A 16,323-nucleotide genomic window follows, 5' to 3' on the forward strand; every position below is an offset into this window, starting at 1 on the left:
TTAAATCCCGCCACCCGACCAAAGTCCGAAATTAATTCTAACACTCTTTTAGTACTAGAGACAGGCTCCTGCAATGTTAATACCAGGTCATCTGCAAATGCTTTCAATTTATATTGTTTCACTCCGACCTCAATTCCCTGTACCAACCGGTCCTTTCTAATCATGTTCAATAGCACCTCCAGAACTGAAATAAACAATAGGGGGGATAGGGGGCACCCCTGCCGTGTCCCTTTTTCAATTTTAAACTCCTCTGTCACCACATTGTTTACTATCAATTTCGCTTTTTGTTCTGAATATATTGCTTCTATTCCATTTTCAAACCCCCGCCCCACTCCCATCCCTTCCAAATTTTTCTTCATAAACATCCAGGAAATATTGTCAAAGGCTTTCTCCGCATCAATAAAGATTAGCACCGCTCTAGTGTTAAGCTTTGTTTGTAAAAGCTCCAAAATATCAATAATGTTTCTTGTGTTGCCAAACAAATGCCTACCAGGGAGAAAGCCAGCCTGGTCCTTATGGATCACTTCATTAAGCACTTTTTTAAACCTACTTGCCAAAATGTCTGCAAAAATTTTGTAATCCACATTTAGGAGTGAGATGGGGCGGTAGTTCTTAAGCTGGGTCTTTTCAGTTTCTAGTTTGGGTATCACCGGGGCAGCGGTGATCCTGCGCCTCGTTCCCTTGGGAATAAGGCGGTGGCGCTGGCTCTGCCCAGGTGGGCTGGGTTCAGGACCCTGGCAGGCCAGATCTGGCCTATGGACTGCTCGCATTCATTTTGTTTAGGATTGCAACTGTATTGATGTGGGGAATTGGATGATTATTTCAGGACTTGAATTTAGAAATCAATCTTAGTTTTGCTAAGAAAAAAGATTATAGAAAACCTAATGCTCTTTCAAATGGGCTTAGCAATAATCCATCAATTAGGTTTCTTCATTGTTGGATGTTACTTTTCATTCAAATGAAGGGGGACCACTAATTTGATAATCATTTTCAAATAACTTAAATGCTGAAAAATTCATGCAATTGAGATGCAATGTTTTCTTTTGTTAATTAAAAAATATGTACTACATGATGGTATAATACATGGGGTTCTGTAGGTTCTCCATGGTATTTGTTTAATGACAATCTTTCATTTGACAGCTATAATTATAATTGATTTATCCTGTTAATAAGAACTCAGAATGGTAAACATTCTGTGCATGCTCACACAAATTATAGCAATGATCTTACAGCATTGCATACTAATGATGGATGTACTATTTCTTGCTATAACAGGAAATGAGTGAACTCCTTGGGGACTGACCCAGACTTTACCTGATTTGCTATTAACAGCAGCACCTAAAGCAGTGGTTCTCAACTTGTGGGTCCCCAGATGTTGTTGGACTACAACTCCCATCATCCCTGAGCTCTGGCCTTGCTAGCTAGGAGTGATGGGAGTTGTAATCCAACAACATCTGGGAACCCACAGGTTGAGAAAGGCTGACCTAAGGGGTCAGCTAGACCCTGAAGGGTTGGACAATGGCAGGCAGGCAGGAAGGAAGAAACTCTGGTGGAGCAAGGAAAATTAATAGAGGGAGGGGTGACAGAAAGAGTTGGGATCCTTTACCCCATGATATAAGGAAAAAAGGATTCTGTGAAAGGGGTGGAAGAAAAATAGGAAGGTGTTGGTGAGGTAGCAGGAGGGAGAGGAAGGTTGAGTAAGAAAAGAAAGATATTTTCCTCACACCATGGAATGGGACTTTTTGAGGAGTGCCATGGTTGAAGCTAGCTGGGTCCAAGCCAGGAGTAGACACTGGTGAGAGAAATAAAGGCATGTGCAAGACTCTGGATGGATAAAAAGTTGATGTGAAGTGAAACAAAGCAGAGGCTGAATGTCAACAAAATGGAGACCTTGTGGGTGGGTAGTTGCCAAACCTGAGAAAGGGACAGAAATTGTTCTACAGGGGGTCACATGCCCTTTGGAAGAGCATGTTTGTGGCTTTGGGGTGCTAACAGATCCATCACTGTCACTGGAGGCACAGGTTGTCTTGATGAGCAGGAGTGTTTTTCATCTGCTTTGGCTCATTCACCAGCTATAGCTTTTGGACAGAAAAAGCCTAGGCATTGTGCCCTTGTACTCTAGATTGGCTGCTTTTGAAGACTGTCTAGAAGTTGCAGCTCATATAAAATATGGCCACTTTGTTGTTGAGTGGATCTGCATATTTGGAGCACATAACACCAGTCCTGAAAGAATTGCACCAGCTGCTTTTATTCTGCAGGACAAGATTCCAGGTATTTTTAATGGTTTTTAAAGCCCTAAATAACTTGGGAACTGAATACATGGAAGAGTGCCTTCTCCTATATCACGCTGCCCAGAAATTACAATCTGCAGGTGAAGTGCTTTTGCTTGTCCCGCAGTAGAATGAAATAACTTATGCTGTTATCAGTCAAAGGGCCTTCTCTGCTGTGGCACCTCAACTGTGGAATGCCCTCTTCTCCAAGGAACATCTGGTTTTGACTCTACTGCTTTTTTGGGGGGGGGGTCACCAACTGAAAAACATATTTTCTCAGGAACATGGTGATGGTTAGTTTTGGTGGGTTAGTTTTATTCCTGTATTATTTCTATCCTGGTGTTTCATATGCCTTTGTATTTAGATGGTTGGATTGTTTTATATTCTACTCTGTTTTAATGTACCCTGCTCTGAGCTCATTGTCAAGGAAGGGCAGACTAAAGCATGCTTAAATAAGTAATTAAAAGCAGAAAAAGTATTTACTCTCTATCCAGAATGCCACTGCATTTGTTTGACTAGACTAGGCATGATCTCCTACTGTGTGGAGCTGGTGCAGCCAACCCTAATATGATACCTACCTAAATGTTGAGAAGATACTTTTTTAGGGTGTGGGGCTATAACACTAGAGAAATAGCATTTACTTATATGTTGCATAAGAAAATGAATTAATTATGCACCATTTACACAACAGCAATATTCAAGATGGAAATATGCATTGCCATTGTGTGCAGAGTGTGGGGCCCAATCCTACATTCTATGCCTCAGTTAATATATATTCTGATAGAGAAATAAGTCATTCCTAATCTACTTCCTTAATGCAAAATAGGAATAATAGTGGACGATTTGTTTCACAGGTACAGATAGGTAGCCGTGTTGGTCTGCCATAGTCAAAACAAAAAAAATTCCTTCCAGTAGCACCTTAAAGACCAACTAAGTCAGTTCTTGGTATCTGAAGAAGTGTGCATGCACACGAAAGCTCATACCAAGAACTGACTTAGTTGGTCTTTAAGGTGCTACTGGAAGGAATTTTTTTTTGTTTTGTTTCACAGGTTTGTTTTGAGGACAAGCAGGACGAATACAGTACTAGGCGTACTAGATGTGAAATATAATTTTTTAATAATCTCAGTTGTTTTGCGTGCTGAATACTGCTGACAAATTGTTTGTAGCTGACACCTTCCAGCCAGCTAAGTTTTGCCATCTAAAAAAGGGCTGTGAATTCAACATGAAAGAAGACTGTAAATCCTGCATGGGAAAATAGCATGTCCAAGCGCAAAAGTAGACCCTTTCTTTGTAACTTCAGTTGTCCCATTAACTTTTTCATATCATGCTTTTGATCTGAATCCAGAACTTTTTTCCAGTCCCTCGTAGAGAATCAAAGAACAAAACTGTTGTGTACAAACCTGGCTCTAAAAATGCTATTAGATAATAGTAGTTGTGGTGCAGGAGCTATTTTTAACCATAAGCACTGTATGGAATGTGAGGAAGGAAGGGATCACTTATAGTCTTATACAAACTGATCTGTTGGTAGAAGCACACAGTAGCAAGGACTTGTGGCACAGCTTCTAGTCCTTCAACAGGAGGATTGTCCCTGTCCATTGTCCATGCCACAGTGTATCACAAAGGATTGTGGGAATGGAGGAGCAGAATCTAGGCAGCTCCCTCCTTGGTAAGGACAGTGCTTTTTTCTGGGAGTACTCAAGGGTGCACAGTACTAACATCTTCCCCCCACTCCCCAAATGTTAAAAGTGTGGCACCTACTGTAGAACCGTGCTTGTGGTTAACGCTTAGCTGGAATGAAATATTCAACGCAGCAGTAGAGAAATTAAAATAATAATTTATTTGTCAGACAAATAAATGATAGGCACAGTGGTATATGGTTACCAAAGCTCTGCCCCCTCCAGCCCTGATGGCCAGCTGCTTTTCCCATTAGCTCTTCCCAAAATTTATTGCCCTTTAACTCTCTCAGTATACTTTAAACCTTAGGAAAATATGGCTAGAGTCTAATGGGAGGCACATGGTATTATTTTCTGTTAAACAATAAATCTTACTATTTACCAACTCTTAATTAGTGTTTTTGCAGCTTGATTGTATTCTGTAATATGTAGGGTCAGTGTAACCTTTGCTCCCAGCCTGTAATTCCCTTTTACAACTTTGAGAAACTTGTATCCTGCTACTGCTGTAAATCAGGGGGGCCCTTGTTCAAGAGAGCAGGAAGATAAACAACTGAAAAAAGTACTTAGCCAGCTGGTTTCTGCCTGGCATGAAACATAGAAACATTTGCAAATATATCTTTAAGCTCATTTTAAAATACAGACCTTGATCAAATGCCTCACTACTATAACAACTTCATGGTGAGCACAGGCACCTTTTTTTTCTTAAAAAGACAACAAACCCACTAAGGATATGCATGTTCCTCATAAATTCTACCTCTATTGCCCATATTTATCCCATTATACTCTGCCAGCTGCATTTGTAGCGTTGCTGGGAACCTGATAAAGCTTTAACTCCATCCCTCCGGAAAATGAATCTTGTGTTAAAAAACCCCAACCATGTTGGTAAGCTACCAACACTTCTTAATTAGCTGGTGTGATGATTGTGCTGCATGAGGTAATTCCGTTCTCTGGGGGTTGCCCTTTGTCATTTCAGTTCCTGATGAGCAATGGGTGCGTTTAATGTTGCTTCTCCATGGCAACGGTTCCCTGTGCGAGGGCTTTCATGGTTTTATTTTTATAGCAAACACCTTCCTTTATCAGTATGGAACATAACAGTTTGAGAGCTGGTGTAGTTCACAACACAGTTTTGGACTAGGATCTGAGAACTTTGATTCTGTAGCCCTTCCTGTTTCTGTGCAAGTCTTCTGCTCTCTCAGCAAGAAATAGTATTCTGGCTAATGGAGCTGTTGTGAGGTTGAATGAAATAAGAAGCTATAAGAAGCACAGCCCCATTCATTTCAAAGAGGCTCATTTCCAATCCAAGTAGGTAATTGGGAAATGTTAGATTATTCCTGAAGTAATTTTGATGTGTGTATACCATATTTTTCGTCCTATAGGACGCACCGGCCCATAGGAGGCACCTCGTTTTTCGGCGTGGGGAATGAATAAAAAAAATATATCCCCCCCCCCCAGCCGCGGCTGCTGCCCCAAGCCTTGCACACGCCTGCCGGAAGCACGGGGCAGCCTCCGGAGTGCTCCCTGTGCTTTGGGCAACAGGCTGCCGCCCCAAGCCTCGCGCGCCTGGCGGGAGCTCCTGCCGGGCGCGCAAGGCTTGCAGACACTCGCCCAAAGCACGGGAAGCCCTCCGGAGGGCTCCCTGTGCTTCGGGCAACAGGCTGCCGCCCCAAGCCTTGCGAGCTCGGCGGTATCTCCTGCCGGGCGCGCAAGGCTTGCAGACACTCGCCCGAAGCACGGGGAGCCCTCCGGAGGGCTCCCTGTGCTTCGGGCAACAGGCTGCCCCCCAAGCCTTGCGCGCTCGGCGGGAGCTCCTGCCGGGCGCGCAAGGCTTGCAGACACTCGCCCGAAGCACGGGGAGCCCTCCGGAGGGCTCCCTGTGCTTCGGGCAACAGGCTGCCGCCCCAAGCCTCGCGCGCCTGGCAGGAGCTCCTGCCGGGCGCGCAAGGCTTGCGGATAGCTTCCTGAAGCCTGGAGAGCGAGAGGGGTCGGTGCGCACCGATGCCTCTCGCTCTCCAGGCTTCAGCGAAAGCCTGCATTCGCCCCATAGGACGCACACACTTTCCCCCTTCATTTTTGGAGGGGAAAAAGTGCGTCCTATGGGGCGAAAAATACGGTACTTGTGAGAGAGAGACCCACAAAATTTACTAATAAGGCAATACATTTGTGAACAGAAGATGACTGATGCTGATAGGATTTTCTGGAAGCAGGATATGCCTACAGAGTATTTCACTGAAAACTCAACATGTCCATGCAATATTTAGAGGCAGTGACCTCAGAATTTAACCCATGAATGCAAAGTAATCTAATGAGGTTATGAATTAACTGGAGCTTTATTTGAAAGATACATGCTCATAGCTTCACACAAGCATATAATGAAGAAAAATAACAGAAACCTCTTAGATTCCAAGGATAGTAGGATTTTAAAAAAATGTGTATCTCATTCTGTCCTGCCAAATGCAAGATGGTTCTTTCAAAATTAGGTTCAGAAGCAATACAAACACAAGTAAGTGAGAAGATTACAGATTTTATTCCAAACAGCAAGCAATATATACATTACCAAGCAGCACTTTGACCTACCACTGGGAAGCCCTGAAGAAGTGGCGAGGTGAACCCCAGTTAGTCTCAGGTTTCACAAGCTTCTCTCAGCTATGTCCAAAACTCATCTAATTTATAGATGGCTGTGCCTTGTTACGTGCAGATACTGACAGTGGCAGTGCAGGTTTAGCTATTAGGCACTCTGCTCTACATCAAAGACGGTAAAAAGGCCCTCCACCAGACCATACGTCAAAGGCAGCCATAAAAGAATTTTTACAAGGGATAGAGAAGAAGTAAACAGAGGCCTGGAAGAGATAAATAAACAGAAGCCTGGAATAGATGACCATGTCAGATCACTATCTCCTCGAAATCACAATCAGTCTTCTGGAAAAGGTTGCCATTCCATGCCAGGGGACCTGATGTCTGTTGTAGGTACAGTTGTACTGAAATATACTGTTTTGGTGGTGGGCAAGAATCCCCTAAACTCTTGGGTGTCAGATCCTCCCAATAATTCCTAGATTTAGTAAAAGTTGGAATTTATCAAGACCAGCTTCTTAGAGCTAGTTGGAATAACAAAGGGTGATGATGGCTGAGCCAACAACCCATTAAGAGATAGCAGATACAAAAGATCAGAGTTTTAGGAGGAAGGAGTAGAATTGCAGTGGGTCTGTGTTCCCTTTAGGTAAGTGAACAGGATAAAGTATCCCTTTTGCAAGCTGGGAGGGGTGGGCAGAATACAAAGTGATCCGTCTGTTTTAGTCTACAGAGAGGGTCAGATGTTATGTTTCAGGTCTCTTGGAAGCCAAGACTGCGGCAATGAGAGGAACAAGACCCTCTTGGGGTGTTAATATACAACACAGGTTGTATATATGTATAAGTAAACCATATATCTTAAAGGGAACACAGACCCTGGTAAATGCACCTGCAACCCCTGGAATCTTGCACTTCTAGAAATTGGGGTGGTGTGTAACAATACAAAAAATGATAACAATATTTGGGCACCCAAATTGTTTAAAGAAATGGTATCTGGGGCTTCAAGATACTCTGTTTGCCAGTAGTGCGTAGTATGATTGATTTTGAGTATTTGTTTTGTCTCTGTGTAGGAAGTAGTTTAAAAGTTAAGCTGCCATGTGACCATATCAGACTCTTTCTTGGTGCTGGAAAATTTTAATTGTATTCATAGCTCACTAGCCCACCAGGCTCCAACCTTCTCTTTTCCTCTACTTCTTCAGGTTTGAAATACACTAAGTTCTTGAAATATTACAGCTCATTATTGCTAGTGACCTGAAAGCTGGAACCTCCAATGACTTTTCTCAATGACTTGCTTGGCATCATTGCTGTATTTCAGAAACACAACAACATGCTGAACATAAAAGCCAACAGAATGCCAAAGTAAAGGATGAATGGAGAGGTCATCATGGTTGGTCTAGCAGCAAAGTCTGGCAAGCAGTATCAGGGCCAGCATAATCTAGTCTCAAATGTGCCAAAACTGAAAGTACATGCAAACAACAAATGACAAATATGGAAAAGCAAGTTTCCAAAGCAAGTTGAACACACAAAATACACAGTACATCTGTGTACTATGTTACATTTCTACCATTTAAAATGCTATTACTTCCCTTTTATGGGTGCGGAACACTGAGGTACAGCAATAAGTAGCTGGCCACAGATCAGTTAGTGAATCCATTACACATATTCTTACATATAAATAACTGTTAAGGAATAAAGAGAGTGCCTCTGAGTATATGCTGAGTGTTCCCCCTCCCCTCTAAGCAACTGAAGCCTCTCCCTTTCTCTCTTCCCCCGCCTTATGATTAAGAAGCAGGACCTACTGTATGGTTGGGGAATCTGTGTCTCCCTGGAAGTTGCTGGACTACAATTTGCATTATTCTTGACCAGTGTACATGCTGGCTGGGGCTGATGGGAGTTTGACTCCAGCAACATTTGGAGGACCTTTCTGGCCTCCACTAGTGACTACAAAGTGGTTGCACATCTTCCATACAGATTAAAATCCCACCACCTATCTCTTTCTGTGGCTCCTCCCTCATTTTTCATTCAGCAACTATTCACATAAACTCTCTCCCTGTCTCTCAAGCAATACTTATTTTCTGTTCTCAGTTCCAGTGCAGAGCGACTTTCCCTCAACACCAAATAACTGCAGCAGTCTCTGGCCTTCTCACATATGTAGAATCAGACTTTCTAGTACAAGGGATGAGCCTATGGTCTTTTCCCTCTGCAAATAAATCATCTCCTGGATTTTTCTTCTTCCTGCACTTCTTGTCCTCATTCTATCAGGCAGAATCCAGAGCGGGTTTCTCTTGCATTTCATGTATTTGATGAAATAGAAGTCCATGAAAACTTATGCCATTATAATTATTCCTTTAAGATGCCAAAAAGATTAACATGGCTATTCACTCCGGAAATTAGATATGTAAGTGATAGGAAGACAGGATATAACTGTTGTATTAAACAATTGGTAAATGGTATCAAAACATTTTCCTCTCACCTCCATTTTATTCAGAACTCTGCAATAAGATAAGCTAACTCGTTGTTCAGACAATGTGATTCTGTTTTTAAAATAAGGGGGTGGAAGGAAGGTTGATAGGTATCTACTGTTAGATCTTTGAGTTATCCGGAGTAGGTCAACAAGGGTTCTGACTACCAATTGTTTAATAATAACAATGACAAAGGAGCTTCTCCCTGCTTCTAAATTAGGCATCTGAGAGGATGAAGGCATGGGATGAAGAATCAGGAATGGATTTGTGTGACATGACTGTGAGCTCCATTCTGGCATTGAGAACATAATTCTATGAGTACAGCCGTACCTTGGCTCCCAAATGCCTTGGGAGTTGAACGTTCCAGTTCTCAAATGATCAAAAACTGGAAGTGAGTGTTCCGGTTTTGAAACGTTCTTTTGGAAGCTGAACGTCTGATGGGACTTCCTGCAGCCAATCAGAAGCCGCGCTTTGGAAGTCAAACGTTTTGGAAGTCGAATGGATTTCCAGAATGGATTCTGTTCGATTTCTGAGGTACAACTGTACTTTGTGCTTCTTCTCTGCCACTATTTTCCAGCTGGCTCTGGTTGGTAGATATTGCAAGTTTGAAGTCTGCCCACCCCTACCTTTAATCTTGTCCACTCTAATATCTAGCACAAACTTATTGTTCTTATTACTGATCTTTACCACCATATCTGTTTCTGTCAAATTCCAGTTTATCCAAGCTTTTGCTCTTGCAGACCTACCACCCTAAACTGTCCAAAGAGTTCCTCCAATAGACGACTCTGGCCATCCTCTTTTGTTGCCTCTTATACCTAATATGCCTGTGTTGGGTTGTCAAGCCTGTTGGCCTTCAAATGTTGTTAGACGCCAGCTCCCATCAGTCCCAGCCAGCATAGTTAGGGGTAATGGGGATTGTATTTTAGTAACACCCGAATGTTAGCCACATCTGACCAATGTGGCCTTCCTCTCATCCTTCTGATGCCTCCTACCTCTTCCACAAAGTCCTTGGTTCAGCCCCTTATCCCTCATTTCCAGCTGAAATTAAGCCTTAGTCTCTGCAACTGCATTTCCACATATCTGGCATTCCCTCCTCTCTCCCTGTTATATCCTTCTCTGTTGAACTTTGGGGCAGCTTCTTAGGGCAGGGCCTGGATATCTTTTATGCTACTCTATGCAGTGTCATGTGCATTGATGGTGCAGTAATAAAAATTAACAGTGACAAAATAATAATGTCCTTTCCAGCATTGAGCAGCTGTTAAGAGTAGATATGGATTGCTTTTCCCTTCTGGGATATATGCCTTTCACAATATTAGTAAGTACTTCTGGATACAAAACTGAGAACAAATTTTCTTATTGAATTACAACGAACAGTTACGTTGAGTGTTACCTTGTGTGAACTGAAGTACTGCATAACAAACAAGGATATTATACTCTCAGATGACAGGATGAAAGGACATTAGTGAAATCAATATTCCATTAGAGATGCAGAGTCCATTAACAGTATGTCAATATGACAGATTATTTTCCATCAATGCTGACATCACAGTCCTATATACATTTTCCTGGATCTCCATGAGATAACTGTTCCCTTCACTTAGACCTGTTATTATGGTGTCTCTTGGAGAGGTGCACTATGCATTCCATGGATACTTAATCTTTTTCAGTCTGAGGGCTGCTCTTCCAAGGGTTAAATTCCAGAGCAATTCACAATAAAATGGATTCTTCTTCAACTTAAAAATTGTCACTAGCAGGAAGTACCAGGTGCTGCCTGGGAATAAAAAAAAAGGGGGGGTAATTTTTATATGGATTTTATATGGCTGTTGTAATGTGTGAGTTTTAGGGCTCTGCATGTACACACATGCACACACACACAAACTGAGGGCTCCAACCTGACCTGTGGGACACCTGATCTTTTCCTGAATCAATTTGGGAGGGAGGCTGTTAAAGTTAAATTATGGTTTATTTGGTCCACCATCTTGATTCAACATAGTGTCTGACATCCAAACATGCACAAAAACTGCTTCGTCCACCTCAGGAACCTTCATTCTGAGTTGGTTGACAATATCTTCAGAGCATCTAAATTGGCACTGATTGGAATCGTTTCCCCAATTTTGGCGTAGCTATGTCAAACTGGGTGATGATATCTGCAGATGTATCCTAATCAGTGCTGTTTGGATGCTTAACACCAACTTGGATGAAGTCATACTGAAGTCATGTTTCAGTCCACCATCTTGATTCAAAATAGTACCTGGTATCCAAATGTAGATGAAGATTGCCACATCACCTTTGGGATCCCTTGTGCTGGCACAGGTTGGAACCATCATGCCAGATTGGGATGGTTCTTTAGAGCCGTACAAATTGGTACAATTTGGTTCCGTCACAACAAATTTGGCCCAGTCCCACCAAATGAGGTGATGATATCTTCAGAGACATCCAAGTTGGACCCACCGTGTCAAAAATTGGGCAAAGTCATGCCACAGTCACATTTTGAACTGCCATCTTTATTCAAAATGGCAGCCGGCATCACAACATTGATGAAACTACTGCCTCCACCTCAGGAACTTTCATGCCAAGTTTAGTGATGATAAGAGAGGGATCTGAATACAAAGACAGCAGATAGAAAGACAGACAAACCATTTGCCAAAATATAAAGATTAGAAAAATGAACATATATGTTAGCGTGATGCATAATGTCAACCCATGATGTACTTGCAGATGCGCAACCCATTTCTTTTTCGCCATTTGGTCTCAAGCTGTTCCATTTTATCTGTTTGCTTACATATAGACAAATGTCTTATCTAACCTTCTCACTGGGATTCAGCTCATTAATTCATCCCATTTGTGTTGATTTGCTTTGTTAATAAAACAAGCAATAAGCACTAAGTTCAGACTCCTTGGTTCTGCCATGATTCTCATCAAATTCCTCCCTTAGGACTGCTCTGTCTACTGCCCAGATACTGCATTTCCATAGAGAGCAATTGCCCTTGCCTGTATATCCCAGTGCAGTACAGTGTCACCAGTTTTAGCAATTCAGCAGAACAATCTTAACCCTTTCCCAACTGAAATTTAACATTGTTTTCAAGATTGTTTCCTATATAAGAGGTCTAAAGTTGCATTTCTTGCTGAGGTTTGGCCTTTATCTGGCTTGCTTTGGAGATTTATTTTGTTTTCAAAACTATGATGTAAGTTAATGAAACGTTTACATATGCTATTTTACCAAAATTTAACAAAAGGAAAAAAACCCAAAATGTTTACATATGTAACATGTATTTCTGTATAAAAGTCATCCCTCCCTGCGTATTATATGACCTTTAAAAATGGTAATTGCTATGTGGCAATACACATGTTATGATTCATGTGGAGCAATTTCCCACATCAGTCTTGATATTTCTCTGTCTTTCAAATACAGGACATACAGCAATAATTCAGCTATACGAACAATCTATCCAGTAATATTCAACCTTTGTAGAAGCAGGATGCACTTCCAATTACAGCATGTAACATGGGACTACTTTTACTGTTTTAAACTTACCGGTACATGTATATATTAGAGCCTAGAGACAAAAAGAGCTCCTGTCGTGGGTGGAGCAGAGGGGGGCAGCTGACTCCCCAGAACAAGTAAAACAATAAAAATACTTAACTAACTGACCAATCACGTTGGTTCTGTCCCCCTAACAAAAGTCCTGGTTAAGCCCATGTCTCCTGTATATTTTAGAAGTTACATAGAAGAAACATCTTAGCATTTCTCCTTGAAGTGAAAAGTGGTATTGTAGCACCCTGCTTGTGGTTAACGCTTAGCTGGAATGAAATATTCAACGCAGCAATAGAGAAATTAAAATAATAATTTATTTGTCAGACAAATAAATGATAGGCACAGTGGTATATGGTTACCAAAGCTCTGCCCCCTCCAGCCCTGATGGTCAGCACTTATATTTCCTCAGCCCAGCCCCCTTGCTCCTCCTTTGGCTGCTTCTGTCCAATCAGCCTGGTTGAAATTCCTATTGGCTGTTTGCTAGAACCAATCATAAAAGATACACCCATTTCCTATTACCTTTCATAGGAGACAAAGAGCTATATTTCCTTCTATCCATAATTGGCAAACAAGTAGCCATATATCTTACATTTGCCTCGACAAGGCACCTTAATTACCAGATCACCTTTTGCCCCCTTTCCCCTCCATTCCAAAACAGATGGCTAAAACAGATGGCTCATGGTATTATTTTCGGTTAAACAATAAATCTTACTATTTACCAACTCTTAATTAGTGTTTTTGCAGCTTGATTGTATTCTGTAATATGTAGGGTCAGTATAACCTTTGCTCCCAGCCTGTAATTCCCTTTTACAACTTTGAGAAATTTGTCTCCTGCTATAAATCAGGGGGGCCCTTGTCCAGGAGGATAAACATCTGCCAAAGTACTTAGCCAGCTGGTTTTCTGCCTGGCATGATACAGTTTAAAATACAGGCCTTGATCAGATGCCTCAGTATATTAATTTCTTTAAGAATAAAAACAAGAATAACAATCTGTTGTGCATGGCCAGGGGCAGTGCATCCTGTTTTGCCATTTTCTTAAAAGAAGAAACTTCATTAATTTTTGAAATAAGGACAAAATGTGTACAACGTGAAAGATGCTGTTACAAGGGGGGGACGGGATAGAATGGATAAGAGGGAAGGGAAGAAAAGGGAAAATAATATCCTAAATTCATGTAATACATCTTTTATAATCACAATCTAAGGCATCAAGAAATCAGTTTACCCTAATCTTCTAAAATACATCCTCTCCAAGCTTCCCCCCTCACTCTCCTTCCCCAATGTTGCAGCGGCTGTCTGTCTCCTGAGTTGGCCTAAGAAGGGGCTCCTGCCTTTGCCATGGCTGCCGGCACCACAATCCTGCCTTCTTTTTTGCTTTTACACCTAGTGATGCAGGGATACATTTTTTATTTATTCATACATTTACAAATTATTTTTGTGGATATATATAGAGAGAAAGAGAGATCAAGAACAAGAGAGCTAGAGGGACAGCATCTTTATTTAAATGTTCTACTTTTTTACGTCATCTCTTGCTATATTTGGAGTAGATTCTATTTTTAAGTATATGTGGTTGGAAGCCATCCCTTATTTCTGCGAGGAAGCTCTTCAGATCAGAAATCTTTTGAACGCACATTAGAAGTGTTCTGCCAAAAGTAGGGTTTATTTTCCAGGTCTGTACACAATTAACACTGATGTGGTGAAGGATAAAGATTTTATGCAACAGCTAAGAGAAACTATAGAGCAAGATTAATTATGCTTATGTCCCTTCTGTTTTTTTGAGAACCCCTCAGAGAATAACAACAGACAGACCCTTAAAGATGGAGCTCACTGATACGCAACACCTTTGGTCTGTGATAAGCTTCTGTCTTATATACTATTATGCTCACATTGATTACACCTGCTATTTGGATTATACTTCAGTGACCCTGACATACCACGTTCAAACATTCTTGCAACATTCTTGCAAGCGTGAAGGATTGCTTTATATATGGCAAGTGGCCAACACAGATAACTTCTAAAACTATCCAAATATCCTCTACCAGGTGACACCATGAGACACAAGCTGTACCATTTCAGCATGTAGCTAGCTAACTTTTAGAGAAAAACATAACATGTGAGAAAAACATAATTAACTACTATTAATAAATAAGATATAATACTCATAAGTTGAATAGCTGGTTCACTTCTAGCACTCTTTCATCAGGTACTGATGTGATGGCGGCAGGGGGAGAATTTCCTTTGAGGTCCAAACTCCCTTACTTGAGTACTGTTACTTTTAGGAGCCCAACAATATCTGTTGCATGAGGCTGTTGAGTTTCCCTGTTAGCTAGTTTTAACTTACATTTTTTTTAATTGATCACACTTACTTATTGATTAAAACTTGTAGTCATTATAGCATTTTCTCCCAAGATACTTGTTAAAGAAGTTATAGTATAAATCATTTACAAGAAAATCCAGCTCCTAAAAAGTCAGAGTTGTTTTCAGCATAGCACTACGTTGAGCATTCCATCAGAACATGGATTTCTCACAGCAGAACATTCTCCTCATCTCCCTCTGTGCCTCCCTGGTCTGTTCTGGGGCTTTCCCCAGAAGTATGCAAGGCTCACTTTGGGGGAGGAGGTGGGGATGAATCCCCTTGTGCTACCACAAAAAATAATTAAATACTGCCCTCAGTTTTTCATTGACAAACAAAAAGCTGCTTTGGTGTGATGTTGTTTGTTAGTCAGTGTACAGTGGCAGGTAGTTCCGCTGGTTACAGTCCCATGCCTAGAAAGCATGGGTCTGAGCAGTTTTCCCCTTGACCTGTACTTTCTAGGCTTGATCCATGCGGTTTTGCCCTTGCTCTGCTCCTTTCTCAGGGAAAACCCGCTCTTTAGCTCTAAATTGGAACAAATCTACAGAAAACCAGAATTGCTGTTTGCTGTTTGCTTTTTGCTGTTTGCTGTTTGCTTTGATTGAGTGCTGAAGAGCAGTTTTTCCTGGGGTAAAGCAGTGGGCAAGAGGAAGTATGGATAAGTTGTAGCTTTAGCAAAAGTAAACTATATAAACCAATGTCTGAATTATTCTGTCAACGGAGTGACTGCCCAAGTGTCTACAGCAGGGGTTGTCAACCTGTCGAGCACTGGTGGGTGGTTAGGAAATTTTACCATCAAGAAAGATGCATTAGTGGGTGGTAGGTATAAAAAGGTTGACTACCCCTGGTCTACAGTATATTCTTGGTTCTATGATTAAGGCTAAAATGAGACTGAAAATTAATTTGTTCAGAACTATTAGAGGATCACATCTGACCTGTTTACAAGGCTTTGGGAAGTGGTAAAAGGCATTGTAAAGCAATGAAGATTATCTCTGCCCATGGAATTAAAACATAATAATTCATTTCTACGCCCCAAGAAGCTGAAATAGATAAATCCTAAGCACCGCTACATAAAGGATGCTGGTTGTCTGTTCTTAGACTAATCCTGACAAATGTCTGTTGGCTGAAGTAGTGAAGGAAAGCTTTTTATTTGCGCAGTAGATTAAAACAGAAGCCCCTTTGTCAAGAACCAAATTGTTCTGAGTGTCTTGAAATACAACAAATGCCTCCCCCTGAACTGGGGGAGCTGATGGGTCTTCAAGTGTTCCCTTGAGCTGGGACAAGTCCACATTCTTTTAATGCTTTGCTGCTGGTACTTCCTCTCCCCTCATCCCTGTCTGGCACATCTGATGCCACAGAATGGCTGTTGACAGCTCTATTGAGAGTGGGAAGGTGTCTCTTGCTTCTTTGAGTAAAATAACCGGAAGCTTTCATGCTGGTATATTGTGTTTCTGGTAAGCCAGAGTTG

The 16,323-nt window shown here is 41.5% G+C and overlaps 1 protein-coding gene across 20 annotated transcripts in view; it reads left to right on the top strand.

Annotated features, from left to right (window-relative positions):
* Positions 1-16,323, top strand: part of BICD1 (BICD cargo adaptor 1) — a 135,086-nt gene that overhangs the window by 23,940 nt on the left and 94,823 nt on the right. The gene's annotated exons all lie outside the window — the stretch shown is intronic.

This window comes from Podarcis gaigeae (assembly GCF_964106915.1).
Source record: "Podarcis gaigeae genome assembly, chromosome: 10".
Taxonomy (NCBI): Eukaryota; Metazoa; Chordata; class Lepidosauria; order Squamata; family Lacertidae; genus Podarcis; species Podarcis gaigeae.